This window comes from Dromiciops gliroides, chromosome 4 (assembly GCF_019393635.1).
Source record: "Dromiciops gliroides isolate mDroGli1 chromosome 4, mDroGli1.pri, whole genome shotgun sequence".
Classification (NCBI taxonomy): Eukaryota; Metazoa; Chordata; class Mammalia; order Microbiotheria; family Microbiotheriidae; genus Dromiciops; species Dromiciops gliroides.
The window spans coordinates 68,243,237-68,260,524 of NC_057864.1; the positions used below are offsets into that span (position 1 = coordinate 68,243,237).

The following is a 17,288-nucleotide window of genomic DNA, read 5'->3' on the forward strand; positions in this document are numbered from 1 at the left end:
TTTTGGTTCTAGGATATCATGTCAGTTTTCCTTAATAATTTCTTGTGACAAAATGTCTAGGCTCTTCTTTTGATTGTGCCCTTGAGGTAGACCTAGTATTCTTAAATTGTCTCTTCTCAATCTATTTTCCAGGTCAGTTGTTTTTCCAATGAAATATTTCACATTTTCTTCTATTTTTTCCATTATTTTGATTTTGTTTTATTATTTCTTCTCTTATTTTTTTCCTCATGGACTCTTAAGCTTTCACCTGCTCAATTCTATTTTTTAACAAATTATTTCTTCAATGAGCTCTTGTACCTAATTTTCCATTTGTCCAATTCTACTTTTTAAGCAGTTATTTTTATCAGTGAATTTTTTTACCTCTTCCATTTGGCCAGTTCTCCTTTTTAATAATTTGTTTTCGTCAGTGAATTTTTGCACATCTTTTTCCATTTTTTGTGCTTCCTTTACCAAGCTATTGACCTTTTCTTCATGATTCTCTTGTATCACTCTCATTTCTTTCCCCAATTCTTCCTCTCCCTTTCTTATTTGATTTTTAAAAATTCTTTTTGAGTTCTTACAGTAAATTTTTTGGGGCCTGAGACCAATTCACTTTTTTCTTTGAGGCTCTGTACTCTTTTCTGAGCTTGTGTTTTGTCATCATATTAAGTTTCTATGATCAGGATAATTTTTTGTTGCTTGCCTATTTTTTTTTTTTTACTTTGAACTTTAATAAATTTGGCTTTGCTGCTGGCATTGAGGGAGCGCTGTCCCAAGCTTCAGTGTTTTTGTTCTGTTGTTTTCAGAGTTACTTCTGGAGGTCTGTAGATTTTCAGTTCTTCCAAGGTAGTATATTCTAAGGAGAGGTGTGTTTACTACTCTTCTGGCCTGTGCTTTTATCTATAAGCAGTCACATCTACTCTTTTCTTCTCTGGAACTGTGACCAGGGTCCTTGCTCCCCAGTGGCCAAGAACTCTAGTGTATTAGTGTTCATCCTCACTCTGGGCTTGCAACCAGGATCCCCATAAGGGCTAAGCAACAGAATTTAGCACCCAGTATCATGTAAGGGTCCCCTGTATTCTTCTGACCAGTTGTCTGACCCCCTTATAATCTGTGGGCTGTGAATTCTGGAAGTCTCTGTCACAGATTCAGTTGCCCCCAAGGCCTACTGTTGATTTGTACTAGGTAGGCATGACCCACTGCTGGCTGCCTTGTGCAGGGGCCCAGGACCTTGCTGCTGGCTTGCCCTGGTGCATGGAGCCTCACTTTTGGCTTTCAGAGGGGCTTGGTGTCTTGATACTGGATTGTGCAGGGCTGTTGGCTTGCACTGGGGGTTGGGGCCTCACTGCTGGCTTGCCAGGCACAGTGTGCATTGGACTGTGCTCCCTTCTTACCTCACTGAGATGGATCTTTCCTGCTGACCTTCTAAGTTGTCTTGGGCTAGAATATTGTTTCACCTAGTCTTTATGCTAGTTTTGCCACTTTATCATTCATTTTGAGGCATTATTTTAAATTTGTTTGGAGGAGAATTTAGGAGGAGTCAGGTGAATCCCTGCCTTTCCTCTGCTATCTTGGCTCTGCTAAAAGGAAAAAACATATTGAACAATAATATTTGATAAATAATTTAATCATGTCATTATATGAAAATGTGAATAAGTTTTGCTATATGCCTTCTTTTTTCTGATGTCTCACAGCAATGAAGTACAAAGCTGTTTTTGTTGTATATATATTTTATTTTTCTAAATTAATATCATGTGTTGAATTCCAGTATTAGAAATACAAGATTTTTTCAGATTTGACCAGAACATGTTTCTACAGCATATGCTTCATAAATAAATATAGATAAACTCATTTGTAAATGAAAAATGATTGTTAAATAAAACTTCAAACATCTCCTTTCATCAATTTCCCTTTAGATAATTATTGGACCTGTCTGCTTATTAACTGATTTCTTCCCTAAAAGATAGAATCTTGGATAGTTGCTTGAACAATTTTCTATCATAAATGTCAGTACAACTGAAATACAATACACACACACACACACACACAAATACACAAATGCTGAGGGTCAGTTCCTGACTAATGTAGGAGATAGTAACAGGACAAGAAAGAGAAGGAATAGAGATAAGTCTCAACTTATTCCAGGTTCAGGAAAGCTTCCAGGTTAGAGGTTAGACCACAAGAGCATGGTCACCTTGACAAAGCATTGGACTTCACTTATCAAAGGAGTTATTCTGACTCCTTGCTCAGTTTTGAGAATGCATCTCCTATCCCAACCATCAGCTATTGCTGTCTTCAGGTTTTGGAAAAGGCTCTACTGGCAGAGGATAAACCACAAAAATGTTATGCTTAGATTTTCCCCAAGAAAACTCTTTTCAAGCAACTTTCAGGTGGTTTTCTGTTGGATAGAAAATTGGATTTCAGCACTTTAGGGAGCTCAAATTTGTATCCCACTAATGAAGAGTAACATGAGGATAGCTTCTATTGCTTTTAGCCAAGTTAGTCAGTCAGTCAGTCAAGAAACAGTTATTAAGCACCTACCATGAGGCAAGAGTTGTGCCAAATACTAAAGATACAAAGGAAGGCAAAAGATAGCTTCTGTTCTGTAATTCACCATTTAATAGGTGGAACATGTGAACAAGTATATACAAATAAGCTATATATCCACATCTATATCTCTTTATATATCTATATGATTATATATCTACATAGATATATGTTATGTACAGGATACATTTGAGATAATTAATAGAGGGAAGGCACTGGTTCAAGCGATTAGTGTTGTTATTATTTAGTCATTTCTGCCATGTCTCATTCTTCATGACTCTATTTGGGGTTTTCTTGGCAAAGATATTGGGGTGGTTTGCCATTTCATTCTCCAGCTCATTTTGCAGATGAGGAAATTGAAGCAAATGGAATTAAGTGACTTTCTCAGTGTTATGCTGCTAGTAAGAGTCTAAGGCCAGATTTGAACTTGGGTTTTCTTGACTATAGCCCTCGGCCACAAAGTTGCCCCATATCCATTAGTAAATACCTCCTGTTCTTCAAGTAGTAGATCTTCAGCATCTTCCTTTTCTAAACCTTCTTCCTTTCCATGGAAAAGGTGTTGACACCCCCTTCCATACCCTTCATTTCTGCCCAGGGGATTTCATTTCCTCCAAGTCATTTTTCTTTTTTTTTTTTTTTTTCCTTTTTTTTGTGAGGCAATTGGGGTTAAGTGACTTGCCCAGGGTCACACAGCCAGTAAGTGTTAAGTGTCTGAGGCCGGATTTGAACTCAGGTACTCCTGACTCCAGGGCCGGTGCTCTATCCACTGCGCCATCTAGCTGTCCCCAAGTCATTTTTCTTAGCAAACAAAAACCATATTGTCTGAATTGAGCTATTAAGTAGAATCTGTGATTTCCTCAGTGTAAAGAACTTCATATAATGAGAGAACTCCCCTCTCTCTATTCAAGTAGTCTATGACTTAGTATATAAATCCTGGGAAGTTGTCTGAGGTATATAGAATTTATATGCCAGACCCAGGATCAAATCAGGCCTGAAATTATGTGAGAGATGATCTTGTGTACACTGAAAATCCAATCAGATTAATCAATGTTGTTGATCTGGATCCAGGAATGGGAGAGACCTAGAAAAAGAAGCCCTGCTACTTTAGGCCTATATTACCAAGCCCTTCTGAATAAAATATAATGAATGTTACTAGACCTAACATGATAAGTCACTTCATTTCTCCAGGCCTCTGTTTTCTCATCTATACAATCAAGGAATTAGAATAGATTACTTCTATGATCATTTACAGTTCTGAATCTAAGAACCTAGCAATATCTAGATAATCAGGGATCACAATAGTAGTTGTGATTTCTCTCAAATACCAGCAGATGGTGCTGTTGGCTATTTGTCACTCGACCAGTTGGAGTCTGGTTCCAGATGGTGCTGGATATTTACACTGGGGACCAGTAATGCACAACTGTGCAGCCCTGGTTCAATAGGGTATCACAGGGACATGAAGCAGATTGTACTGGTGATGACCCAGAGAGGATGTTTAGAGCACCTGGTGTCTAGAAAGCATACAAAGTATCCTGAAGGGTACGTGGATGGTACGTTAGCCCAGAGGTAGAAAAGGATTTCTACATCCAATGGTACTGTTAAAAGTTTAATTGTGGGGCAGCTAGGTGGCGCAGTGGATAAAGCACTGGCCCTGGATTCAGGAGTACCTGAGTTCAAATCTGGCCTCAGACACTTGACACTTACTAGCTGTGTGACCCTGGGCAAGTCATTTAATCCCCATTGCCCTGCCAAAAAAAAAAAGTTTAATTGTATCTGCCCAGCATAAGCCAACCTGCTTAATAAAAGGATATGGCCAAGACTGAATTGATCAAAGAAATCCCCCCAAAACCTACTGTAGAGCAAAGAAAAGGAGACATCTACAAACGTCTCTGGATAATGTGCATATTTCTCTTCCATTAGGAACTGACCCACAGCAGGAATATTTAACTGACACCCTTTTAAAAATGCAAACACCTTAAAAACTGCTTCCTGAATGGAGCCTTTGTGATCTTCCCAGTCACTATTTGACTTGCCATTCCTGTCCAAGGACCTTCAATGTACCCTACAGCTGAACTCTTCTTTATGAGTTTTCTGAGTTTTCTCTCTAATATGATGTTTTTTTGGTTTTTGTTGTTGTTTTTGCAGGGTAATGAGGGTTAAGTGACTTGTCCAGGGTCACACAGCTAGTAAGTGTCAAGTGTCTGAGGCTGGATTTGAACTCAGGTCCTCCTGAATCCAGGGCCAGTGCTTTATTCACTGTGCCACCTAGCTGCCTTGAGCATTATTAATAAAAATATATATAATAGTGATTACTCTGGCTCTCATGGCCTGAAGGCCAAGTATGTTTTATTTCACTCCTCCCACAGGGTACTCTGCTACTCTTAAAAGGATTTGGAGATAATCCAGTCTCTTTACATTTGACTCTGACCTCTACCAATGGAGTTCCCCAAATTTTAGGGATTCCTTGTACCCTAGTTCCATTTAATCACTTATCTGTCATATTTGTTTTTTATAATAGGAATATTTACTTCAAAGATATAGCCAGAATAAATATCCAATCATCCTTCAAACACACGGTGTACAATCTCCCTTTGTATCCCTTTCAGCCTCTGGGGAGGGAAAGGGGATAAGTTAACAGCAAAGCTCAGTTCCTATATAGAACAGTCCCAACAGGTTCCAAGTTCAAAGCTCCTCCTTAGGCTGTAGTCCTAGGTACCCTGATTGAGCTGGATGCAACACCTGGACTGAAATCTTGGTCCCAAGGTTGCCAGGGCTCAATTCTGGGTATAGTGGGGATACTACTTCCTGCCCCTAGGATGGAAAATGACAAATGAAATAGATGAAAACAAAACTCCACGTCTGTGTCATGGGGCCATGGGTTACCCCTGAACTGAAGTGAAAGCCTTATATCCTTACTGACACCCACACACACACACATACACACACACACATACATACATGCTTCAGTGGCATTCTCTAGTACAGTGTTAATTAATTGCTGATGAGTACAAAAGCCTTTCCAAATGGCCAGCGCTGTGTCAATGTTGATATAACTATATTAAAAATGAATATGACAGAATGAGACTTCTGTTCTTCAATATCGCAGCCATTTGAAGCAGATGGCTGAAAAAAGGGTGTCATTTAAGGTAGAATTTTCCCCAAATGTGTAATGATAATATTACTAATAATATAATAACAGCTTGTGTTTTTGTAGCATTTAAAGGTTCCCAATAATTTTCATTATAAATTTGTGAGGCAGGTGATACAAGATATTAATATCCTTTTTATGGATAAGGAGATAAACTCAGAGATCAAGTGATTCATCCAAAGTCACAGAAGAAGATGTTAAAGGCCAAGAAGTGAATGTTTTCTGACTTCCAGGGCAGTATTCTGTCTGCTTCATTACTCAACTACCTCTAACTGATGAAGTATCAGGTAATATAAATAGTAATGACAAACAAAATGTTGAGAAATACCAGAATAGATATGGGAAGACTTGATGGTCATAGTGTACCATAGGCCCCTGGGGTTTAGAGCCAGAAAAGAACTTAGAAACAATCTAATTTAATCTAATTTTCCAGGCAGGATCACTGTGAGCACACACATGGTACACACATATATAAATCTAACATCTTTGAGTATATCAAATGACATAAGATATATAAGAGCTAGAAAGTACAAATTCCCCTAATCATACTCAGCATTTATCAGGCTTTTGTTTTAATATTTATTCTATTTTTGTGCTCCTCATTTTTTTTATTTTTAGGAATACATAGAAATGGAATCAAGACTCATTAAAATAATAATTATTTAAAAAAAACCCTGATAACTCAACAACAAATATTTATGTTACTCTTTTTTTTGGGGGGGGGCAGGGCAATGAGGGTTAAGTGACTTGCCCAGAGTCACACAGCTAGTAAGTGTCAAGTGTCTGAGGCCAATTTGAACTCAGGTCCTCTTGAATCTAGGACTGGTGCTTTATCCACTGCACTACCTAGCTGCCCTCCCTACTCTTTAGATTGTATGAGTAAGACACTGGATTTACAAAGACCATGCTGTCAGGGCAGCTAGGTGGCACAGTGGATAGAGTACTGGCCTTGGAGTCAGGAGGACCTGAGTTCAAATTCGACCTCAGACACTTAACACTTACTAGCTGTGTGACCCTGGGCAAGTCACTTAACTCCAGTTGCCACACACACACACACACACACACACACACACACACACACACACACACACACACACACACACACAACCATGCTGTCAGGAAGCTTTCATTTTACCAACAATCTGTCAGTTTACTCCAAATGCTATTATTACAGAAATTACTCATTTGCTATTTTAAAAAATTTCTTATGTCTGATAATCGCATTTATATAATGCTTTAAGGTTTACAAAACACTTAACAAGAATTATCTCATTTGATCATCATTATAATCATGGGATGTAGGTGGTATTATTATCCCCAATTTATGGTTGAGGAAACTGAGGCAGACAGAGGTTAAATGACTTGCCCAGGGTCACACAGCTGGTAAGTGTTTGAGGTAAATCTTCTTAAGTTTTTTCCATTTGTGACCCCTTTTCACTGGAGAAATTTTTATAGGACCCCAGATTTATAGGTATATAAAATAGGTGTATATAACCTTTTATTGTTGCCAAATTTTTCACAACTCCCTTTTTAAGCCCTTCTTAATTTGATCCCTTCCTGCCTTTCTAGGTTCCTTACTCCTTATACCTCACAATCTACTGACTCTGGTCTCCTTGTTCTTTTTTGAACTAGACACTCCATCTCCTGACTCTGGGCATTTCCACTTGCTATCTCCCATGCCTGGAATTCTCTCTTTCCTTATCATCATCTCCTGGAATCCTTGGCTTCCTTCAAGTCCACGCTTAACTCTTACCTTCTAAAGCCACTTTCCCCAAAACACTTGAATGCTAATGCCTTCCAATTTATTATGGGTATATCTTGTATGTTGTTGAGCTGTTTCAGTCATGTCTGATTCTTCATGACCCCATTTTGGAGGTTTCTTGGCAAATATACTAGAGTGATTTGCCATTTTCTTTTCCATCTCATTTTACTGATGAGGAAACTAAGGCAAACAAGGTGAAGTGACTTTCCAAGGGTCACACAGGTAGTCAGTGTATGAGGCTGGATTTGAACTCAGGAAGATGAGTCTTCTTGATTCCAGGCCCTGCACTCTATTCACTGTGCCACCTAGTTACCCTGTATCTTGTATACAAATAGGGTTTTTTGCATGTTGTCTCCCCCATTAGACTTGAGGTCAGGAACTTTTTTGCCTTCTTGTATCCCCAGTGCTTAGCCCAGTTCCTGGCACATAGTAAATGCATTGTTAACTAACGGGGTTGTTTTGAGGGAAGTGTTTCGTAAACCTTGAGGTGTTCTAGAAGTTTGAGCAATCATTGATTTCCTGACAACAGAAACACTTGAGCACAGGACTAAGGGAGACCTGGGTGGAAAAATGGGATGTTGGATTGCCACATCTCAGCAATGTGACTGACCTGTCCAATGGGAACCCCAAAGCCCAGATCCCAATCCAGGCAAATGACATCAGCTGATTATGAATGATGATGGTGCTTCAGTCAATTCGCCCAGGCTTATGGACTCTCTTTAGATAACCTTTTTCTTGCAGGCATGAGCTTGGACTAGATAAAGTTTCTTCCCCAAAGCACCTCCCATTTTAGTAACATCTTTCCCCTCCCCCCTATGTGACCCAGGCTTCCCTGGGCATGCCCAGTTTTCCTAACATGGATCCCACTATATCCCTACCACATGAAAAAGGGCAGCCCCTGGATGTAATATGGATGATCTTAGCTCCCATGTCTGAAGGCCAGATAAGTTATATTTTTATTCCTCTTTCAGGGTTCTCCAATACTCTTAAGGGAGTTTGGAGTAATCAGGTTCTCTGCAAATGGCTCCAACTTCCACTGATGATATTGCCCCAAGTATAAATGTGGTCCCCATACCCCAGTTCTATTTAACTACTGAAAGATTAGGTGGGGTTTGTTTGTGTTTTTGGTTTTTTTGCAGGGCAGTGAGGGTTAAGTGACTTGCCCAAAGTCACACAGCTAGTAAGTGTCAAGGGTCTGAGGCTGGATTTGAACTCAGGTCCTCCTGAATCCAGGTCCAGTGCTTTATCCACTGAGCCACCTAGCTGCCCCTCTGACAGATTAGTTTTACACAGAAATATTTGCATCAAAAGGTATATGCAGGGGGCAGCTAGGTGGCGCAGTGGATAGAACACCCGTCCTGGAGTCAGGAGTACCTGAGTTCAAATCGGGCCTCAAACACTTAATACTTACTAGCTGTGTGACCCTGGGCAAGTCACTTAATCCCCATTGCCTTGCAAAAAAAAAAAAAGGTATATGCACAAATATACCAACTTATCTCCTAACATGTGGGAGGTATTGTGTATTTTAAAATTCTAAATGTGGGTTCTAATTTGTCCCCCCAGTTTTGGGGGGAAAATGGCTAAAATCACTGATAAATGAGTTTAGGTTTTTTAAGGGTTTATTAAAAGATATAAGATAGTAAAGAAAGAGAAAGATCGAGAACAGATTTCTTATAGCATGGAAATCCTAGCCTTCCTAAACCTCCCACTTGAAGTCCTGCCACCAAGCCCGATGTCTCCAACCCAAGGGCAAGTAAGTCCTCTGCCAGCATCGGCTTCCTACTTCGTGTCCTCCTCCCAGAAATGAGAGGCTCCTCAAGTTGATTGGCTGGTATCCTTGATTGACAGTACCCACAAGCAAACGTCACTCCCTGACGCCAAGGAAAGCTGCATGACTTACCCTCAGACACCTTCTCCTCATGGTGGAGCTTTGCTACAGTAACTCTCCAGCAGGTGGCATCATTCCAATCATTACAGTATGATCCCCCTCCCTTTCTGCTTCACCTCAGTTTCTGGGGAGTTGAAGGGGACTAGGTTCATGGTTCAGCTTGGTTCCTATAGAGCACAATCCCAGTTCCAAGTCCCCAAACCCTAGCTGGAATCCCAGGTACCCTGACTTCTCAGGGCTTCCATGCCTGGCTGGAGCCCCACCCCACCTGCAATCCTAGCTTCAAGATCTCCATGGCTCAAGCTCTTGACCTTCCATGGTGATCACTTCTGGCACCTGAAACTGAGAATGGCAAACAATGCAGAACAGAAATAAATGCCCCCCCCCCCAGGCTCATTTCTTGGAGCCTGGGTAAAAAGAGAGGGACCAGGGGAAGATAAGTCCTACCCCTCTTACTGATTCAATTCATGATGTCCTCATTATGAATGAACTGGGACTGCCATCTTCTCTGTGTAGAAGCTTAGAGCTGCTGAAAGGAACACAGCAGAAAAGGCAGAAAAAAAAAATCACCGGCTCAGTCTTTCCAGTTTCAAAGACACAGGTCGCCAATCAAAGGAGGCTACCCCTGCCCATATGGGCAGGGATGCAGCAGGCTCCATTTTAGGCAACCTGAGTATGCTCAAAAGGCCCCTCAATGGCATCTCCATGTTAGGAGAACTAGACATGCCCAGAGAAGCCCAGGTCACATATATCTGTAGGGTTATTACTTAAAATTAGTCATAAGTTTATTGGAGTCATTTCAATAGATTTCCATGTTTATATTTAAACTAGGACTCCTCTAAAGCCTGTGTGCTTACAAATTCCTGATATGTATTCCTTCTTTAAAAAAACTTGGGGCTCTTTATTATATACACCTCAATTTTCTTTAAAATTTTTTTTTTAACTTTCAGTTTTTGAAGCTATTCTTTGATCTCTTCTTCCCCCTCCCTCCCTCCCTTCCTTCCTTCCTTCCTTCCTTCCCTCCCTCCCACCCTCTCCTCCTCTTCCCCACTCTCTTTCTGAACCTCCCCCTCTCTCTTCTACCTCCCCCTAAAAAGTTAAATAGAGCCAGTTCAATATTCTATTAGCTACTAGGTAAAAAGGTTGCGATGTTGCTGGCTGGGATGGGGAGCTAATTTAGCCCCTCAATTTTTTTTTGGAGCAGTGCTAATAGGAACATTTCTGTTCACCCCTCACCTCCACCCCACACTAATCTTTCCTTCATTGTAGCCTGAAGAGCTAGATAATGAGCACCTAAAACAAGACAAGAAAGTAGCAGAAAGATGTCAAAAGCTCTTCTAGGGCTGCCCTGCTTGTCACATGATCCTGTGGCCTTTCAGTTTTGAACCAAGTAGAGAGAATTATTTATACAACTTGTATGCCATAGTCTCACACACGGGGAAGAGGGGAAAGGAGAGGAAGAGGGAGAGGGAGGCAGGGGGAGGGAGGGAGGGAGGTAGAGAGGTAGAGAGAGAGAGAGAGAGAGACAGAGAGACAGAGACACACAGACAGAGAGAGAGCACCAAACACAGAGAACTAGATTCTGGAAGACAGACAGACAGGATAGAGAGATGGAGAGAGACAGACAGACAGACACAGAGAGAGACACAGAGAGAGAGAGAGAGAGACAGACAGAGAGACAGAGACAGAGAGACAGACAGAGACAGAGAGAACAAGAGAGAGAGGAAGATCCAAGAGAGGTAAAGAAATACAAGTCAATTGATTTCTTTCAAGGGAGAGGAAATAGTGTGAATAGGACTAATAAACATCCCTCTGAGTTAGCCTGGATCAAAACTCTTAAAATCAAAGTTTGGCTACAGATTGAAATGAAATTATTCTTAAAAGTAGAGTACAGTAAAACAAAAGAAAGCTCAGAAACTCATTACAATAGATTTGGTTTTCCCCTAGTAACACTTCATTTTAACAAGCAATTTAATGCATTTTTTTCTTTTTCTAAAGTAGAAATAGAAAACCTGAATATTCTAGAATGATGTTGACAAACCTAATTAGCCTTTTACTAGGAAATAGGAATGTTGCAATTAGGGAGTATAGAAGCATCAGACCTGAGGAGGTGTTGGGAAGGATTATGATAACTTGAAATGCAATTTATACCACTTGATAACAGTACTTCTTGAGCCCTCAAAGTATTTTTTTCCTTGCTTCTCACTTTTTAGTTTGTGAGGAAAATATGAAGAGCACATTTCAACAGAATACTTCCACTCCTTTATTTTCTCTCTTATTTTATCATGATAAAATTTGTACTTATCACCTACTCTCCTTCATACAGGTCTCTTCATTTAGTCACTGTCCTGTGTAAACATGTACTTTCTATAATTTTGTCTCTAGGGCTTTGCTCAGGGTAGTTTGCCTTCTTAAAACGCTTTCCTCCCTTCTTTCTGTTGACCTGAATCCAGAGGTGTGCTGGAGCCAGCTTCAACTAGCTCAGGAGAGCTGACTGTTAATTCTCAGTGTAAGCATTTATATCTTGGAAACCAGCAAATGTTACAAATCAGATTTTGATTTATTGTTTGGTTGTTTCTCTAGACTTAAGAAAGTGAGGGGAGAATATGTTAATAATACAAATTAAACTTTAAAGTGTATAGTGGGTACACTTCACACACCACTCTAAAGTCATACTAATAATGGCAACTTAAAGTGGAGAGAGCAGGAGTTGCCCTCAATACCTCAATCCATGTAGAATAGATATGTGCATAAGTAGTGTCACCCCCAATATGTGTGTGTGTGTGTGTGTGTGTGTGACACAGTGGGGGGGAGATGATCACAAACATTTATTAAGTGCCAGGCATTGTGCTAAGTACTTTTTGCAAATATTGTTTCATTTTATCCCCACAACAACTCTGGGAAATAGGTACTATTATTATCTCCATTTTCTACTTGAGAAAACTGAGTTAGACAGAGGTTTAAATGACTTGCCTAGGGTCACACATCTAGTAGCTGAGGCTGGATTTGAACTCAAGTCTTCCCGACTCCAGGTCCAGCACTCTTTCCACTGTACTAGGAGAGACTATAAAGTCATATAGGTTACCCTGTAGTGTCTGGTACACACTACTTACTGTACTTGACTCCTATTTTTCTTGAGGAATCTTGAAGCAGAGGGATGTGGCAGCAGCTTATAGTAGTGGGGCCCCCAAAGCTAGTGAGTTCTGGTTCCTCTGGACAGTCCCATCCCTCTATAATCAGGACCCCAAGTGGCCAAAAGTTGTGAAGCAACTTTGGTTTTATCTATGCTCTTTAGGCTGCATACTAGACTTTCTCTACCTTGTCCTTGATCTTCATCCTGAAGCCTCATTCTAGCCCTGGAAACCATACATTGAAATATCATTCTCTTCTGTAACATTTCCCTCTCTGTCTCTCTGTCTTTCTCTCCATGTCTTTGTCTCTGTTTCTCTCTGTGTCTCTGTGTATATGTTTCTGTCTCTGTCTCTTTCTCTCTGTGTCTCTCTGGATTGGAAGTATGATCAATTTACTTAATTTCAAAATGGTGGAAAGATCACTGGATTTAGACTCAGACGAGTAGGGTTTAAATTATGATTTTTGTCAATTATTAGCTATTATTAGTCACTAACTAGGCTCTCTGAGTGTCAGTTTCCTGCTTTGTAAAATGAAAAGATTGGATTAGATGACATCTAAGGTCCCTTTCAACTTCAAAATGCTGAAAACTCTCAGCTTCAGTTTCTTCTTCTGCAACATAGTGAAAAAAAATAAAATTTTCAACTTCCTTGATGGAAGTGATATGGAGTAGTTAGTTATGCTTTTTAGCAAAGGGGATTAAACTGCAAAGGGATTACATTAAGCACACAGTCATATTATTATTAGGATTTTAACCTGATCCTATTCTGAATGCAAGGGCCATATGCCAATAATGAGGTTCTCTTTGTCTTTGTCTTTGTCTTTTTTTTTGGTCCCACAGAGAATTACTTTAAGATCATGATTTGTGCTGGTTGAGTCTGCTTTGGACACATTTGAATTAGTTCAAAATGCTGATTATTTTGGTGCCTTCTCCACAACTGAAATCAGGGGAGGCTAAGTATAGACCAGAACTAAAATGGAGATAATCACCCCTGTGATTTTCTGGTCACAGCTATGGTACCCAGCCCAGAATTCTTAGCTCTTATTTCACCGTAATTTGGGATGACTGATGCCAATATTCTGCACCCCCCCCCCAACATACACCCCCCAAAGTAGAGACTGGTGCATTTTGTGTTCAAGAAAGTACAATAAAAAGGTACATTTTCCTTCCTTCCTTCCTTCCTTCCTTCCTTCCTTCCTTCCTTCCTTCCTTCCTTCCTTCCTTCCTTCCTTCCTTCCTTCCTTCCTTCCTTCCTTCCTTCCTTCCTTCCTTCCTTCCTTCCTTTCTTTCTTTCTTTCTTTCTTTCTTTCTTTCTTTCTTTCTTTCTTTCTTTCTTTCTTTCTTTCTTTCACAGGGCAATGAAGGTTAAGTGACTTACCCAGGGTCACACAGCTAAGCAAATGTCAAGTATCTGAGACCAAATTTGAATTCAGGTCCTCCTGAATCCAGGGCCAGTGCTTTATCCACTGTGCCACCTAGCTGCCCCAAAAGGTACATTTTCGAACACAAAGTACTTTGAAATTTGTAGTGTGATAATAACATTAAATATTATTACAATTATTCCCAGGTTTGGTGTGTTTAAAGGTGCCTGAAAAGATAATTTGATATTTATTCAAAGGTTAGTTTTCTTAAGCTGCTTGTAAACTCAGCATTCCTGGTTCCTATCTAATGCTAGTTACTTCAGTGTACACATGCAGACACAGGTCATTCCCCAATTCCATATATGGTAAAATGCAAGGAATCTAGGTCTAGATTAATACCAGGATCCTGTGTATCTTTTTTTTTTTTTAACACTTCGGGGATCATTTTATTGCTCTTTTATAGAAAACAGGACTCTATTGGCCAGGAAGGATGATGCCATCGTACTTCTGCTGGAACCAGCACATGTCTTCCACTTTGCCAGTTCTGTGTTTGGCTCTGATGCAACCTGTCCTCTGCTTGTTGTCTGCAATGCTGAAACCAGGCTTGCCCAACACCACATAGAAGTCCAAGCCGCAGCTGCCAGTTCTTGGGTTGTATTTAATCCCCAGGTCGATATGCTCTTGGATCCCAAAGCCAAAGTTGCCCGTGTCCGGGGGCAGCTAGATGGCACAGTGGATAGAGCACCAGCCCTGGAGTCAGGAGTACCTGAGTTCAAATCCGGCCTCAGACACTTAACACTTACTAGCTGTGTGACCCTGGGCAAGTCACTTAACCCCAATTGCCTCACTAAAAAAAAAAAAACCCAAAAAACAAAAACCAAAAAAAAAAAAACAACCAAAGTTGCCCGTGTCTGAGAAGTTATTTTTCCTTAATTCATATTCTCACACCTTTAGCCCTTTCTCCAGAATCTCTTCATCTTTCGTCCGTGGACTGTACAGTGAACTGTGGTCTTCTTGTTTCTCCTGATTGCAAAAGATCTGACAATATAGCGAGCTTTGGAAAACACCAGGGTTTGGCCTGTTAGCTGCTCCAACACTTTGGCAACCCGGGTCAGGTGATCCCCACTCTCCCCAACAGAGATGTTGAGGCATAGCTTTCGGATGTGCAGTTCCCACATGGGGTTTTCCTTTTCACCTTGATCTTTTTGCTATGGTGGAAAACCGGAAGCTGTGTATCTTCTTGAATGCAGGGAACATTTAGAACTGTCCATGTTAAGCAGTATAACACACCCCTTTCTTCACATTCATAGACTCCTGAAACATCAAAACATCTTAGAATCTTGATGGAATTGGAGAGACCTTAGGAGGTTATCTGATCTAACTTTCCACTTGGGGGAACAGTAGATGGAGTGCTGAGTTTGAATCCTTCCTGCCCTAGCATTGTGACCTTGGGCAAGTCATTTAACCTCTTTTCCACCTCAATTCCTCATCTGTAAAATGGGACTAGTAATTGTATTTACCTTATGGGATCATTGTGAGGAACAAATGTGTAAAGCACTTTGCAAAGCTTAAAGTGCTGGATAAATACTTGCAATGATGGTGATGATGTGATGTGCCAGTCTCATTTATTCACAGAATCCCAAATGGGTATGGACCCCAGAAATAATTTAGTTTAGTACTCTCATTTTACAGATTAGTGAATTGAGGCTCAGAAAAATCATAGGACTTGCCAAAGATCGTAGTTGTTAGTGGCTGACACAGGGCTTGAGCCCAGACTTCATAGCCCAAGTCGAATTTTCTTTCCATTGCAGCGTTAGGTAGTTAAGTCTTTTTCAGAATATGGCAGCAGTGACTTCTGTGGTCTTCCTCTCCAAAGGCATGGTGGCTGGTAGAGCCAATTGACAAAAACAGGGTCAGGTCTCTCTGGGGGATTGCTTTTCTTAGATCCTCTGGGCTGGCCTGTTTCCAACCCATCTGTCACAGTGATCATTGAGAGAAGTAAAGCCTCTGGAGAAAGGGTCAGCCATCCCCAGTCTCCACCAACTACCAGCCAACTGACTCTTACAGAAAAGGAAGTTCAGCCTAGCCAAAGCCGAGGGACATCCTGAGAGAGAAAATGGAGGCAGTGTGTATCAGGCAAGTCGAGTCAGCACCGCCACCTTGACCCCCATATCCCATCAGGCTCTGATGGAGACAGCTCTGGGACTCTGAACCCAAGAACCCTGGGAAATACCAAGACTTTCAGGCCAGTGTCCACAGTCTTCATCCTGGGAAGCAATTGCTATAGAGATGCAGCCTGGCAACTACTTCTGCAGGTGCTAGAGCTACTGAAGAGCCAAGAAAGAAAGTTCTTATCACCAAAGTCCTTGACATCATCATCTAAAATTGATATGGCCTTATTGGTGGAAATTACATTCAAGAAGAGGCACTTCATTGCCATCTGCTTCAATCCTTTACCCTAAGGACCATGGGACCTTTACTTGCAGCTGAAACCTTCCATACATGTCATCCACCATTAGAATGTGAGTCTCTTGAGAGCCAGGACTGTCTATTTGTATTCCAAGAACATAGCAAAAAGTAGGCACTTAATAAATGCTTCATTCATTCATTCATTCATTCATTCATTCATTCATTCAATCACGATCCTCTAAGCCTCAGGATCCCCTCAGAAGAGTGAATGGAAAGTAGGGTATGCAGTATTTCCAGGTGAGCTCTTCTCATCTGATTTTATCATCTGGCTTATCAAGTTAGTGGAGGAGGTGGCCCCTTCCTCAAAAATATCAGCCCTGTCAATAACAAAGCAAAAATAGCTAGTATTTACATAGGGTTTACTATATGACAGGAACTGTGCAAGCACTTTACAAATATTATCTTTTGATCCTTACAACAACCTTGGGAGGTAGGTACTTTTATTAGCCTCATTTTATACTTGAGGAAACTGAAACAAAGAGAGGTTAAGTGACTTGCTCAGGTTCACACGAGTGATAAGTGTCTGAGGGTCAGATTTAAACTCAGATCTTTCTGCCGACTTCTCCTGCTAGCTGCTTGAGCTATTCTGAGTTTGTGACTCCTTGAAAATTGGGATATTTCTGGGAGGAGTCAAAGCTGAAATTTCCTCTAACATTTTGACAGGGCTTAGTTCAAAGATAATTGAGAGCAAGATTGGAGGCAGAATAGAATGAATGAATGAATGAATGAATGAATGAATGAATGAATGAATGAAAAAGCATTAAGTGCTTACTCCATGGCAACTACTAAAGATACAAATATGAGAACCAGCTGCTACTTTCAAGGATCTCACATTTTAATTTGGAGAGATCCACATAAAGGAGGGTTCAGCTGCAGGGCAGATGGAAGTATCCAGTAGTATTAAAGGTATATAGGGTGGATAGGTGGCACCTTAGGGTGCAGGTCTGATGGCAATATTTGGGAGTCTATGCAGTTGGGATGGCAGAAAGGAGAAAAAGAGCACT

At 40.7% G+C, this 17,288-nt stretch overlaps 1 pseudogene; it reads right to left on the bottom strand.

The window, feature by feature from the left end:
• Positions 1 to 14,289: 14,289 nt before the first annotated feature.
• Positions 14,290 to 17,288, bottom strand: part of LOC122754609 — a 108,554-nt pseudogene continuing 105,555 nt past the window's right edge.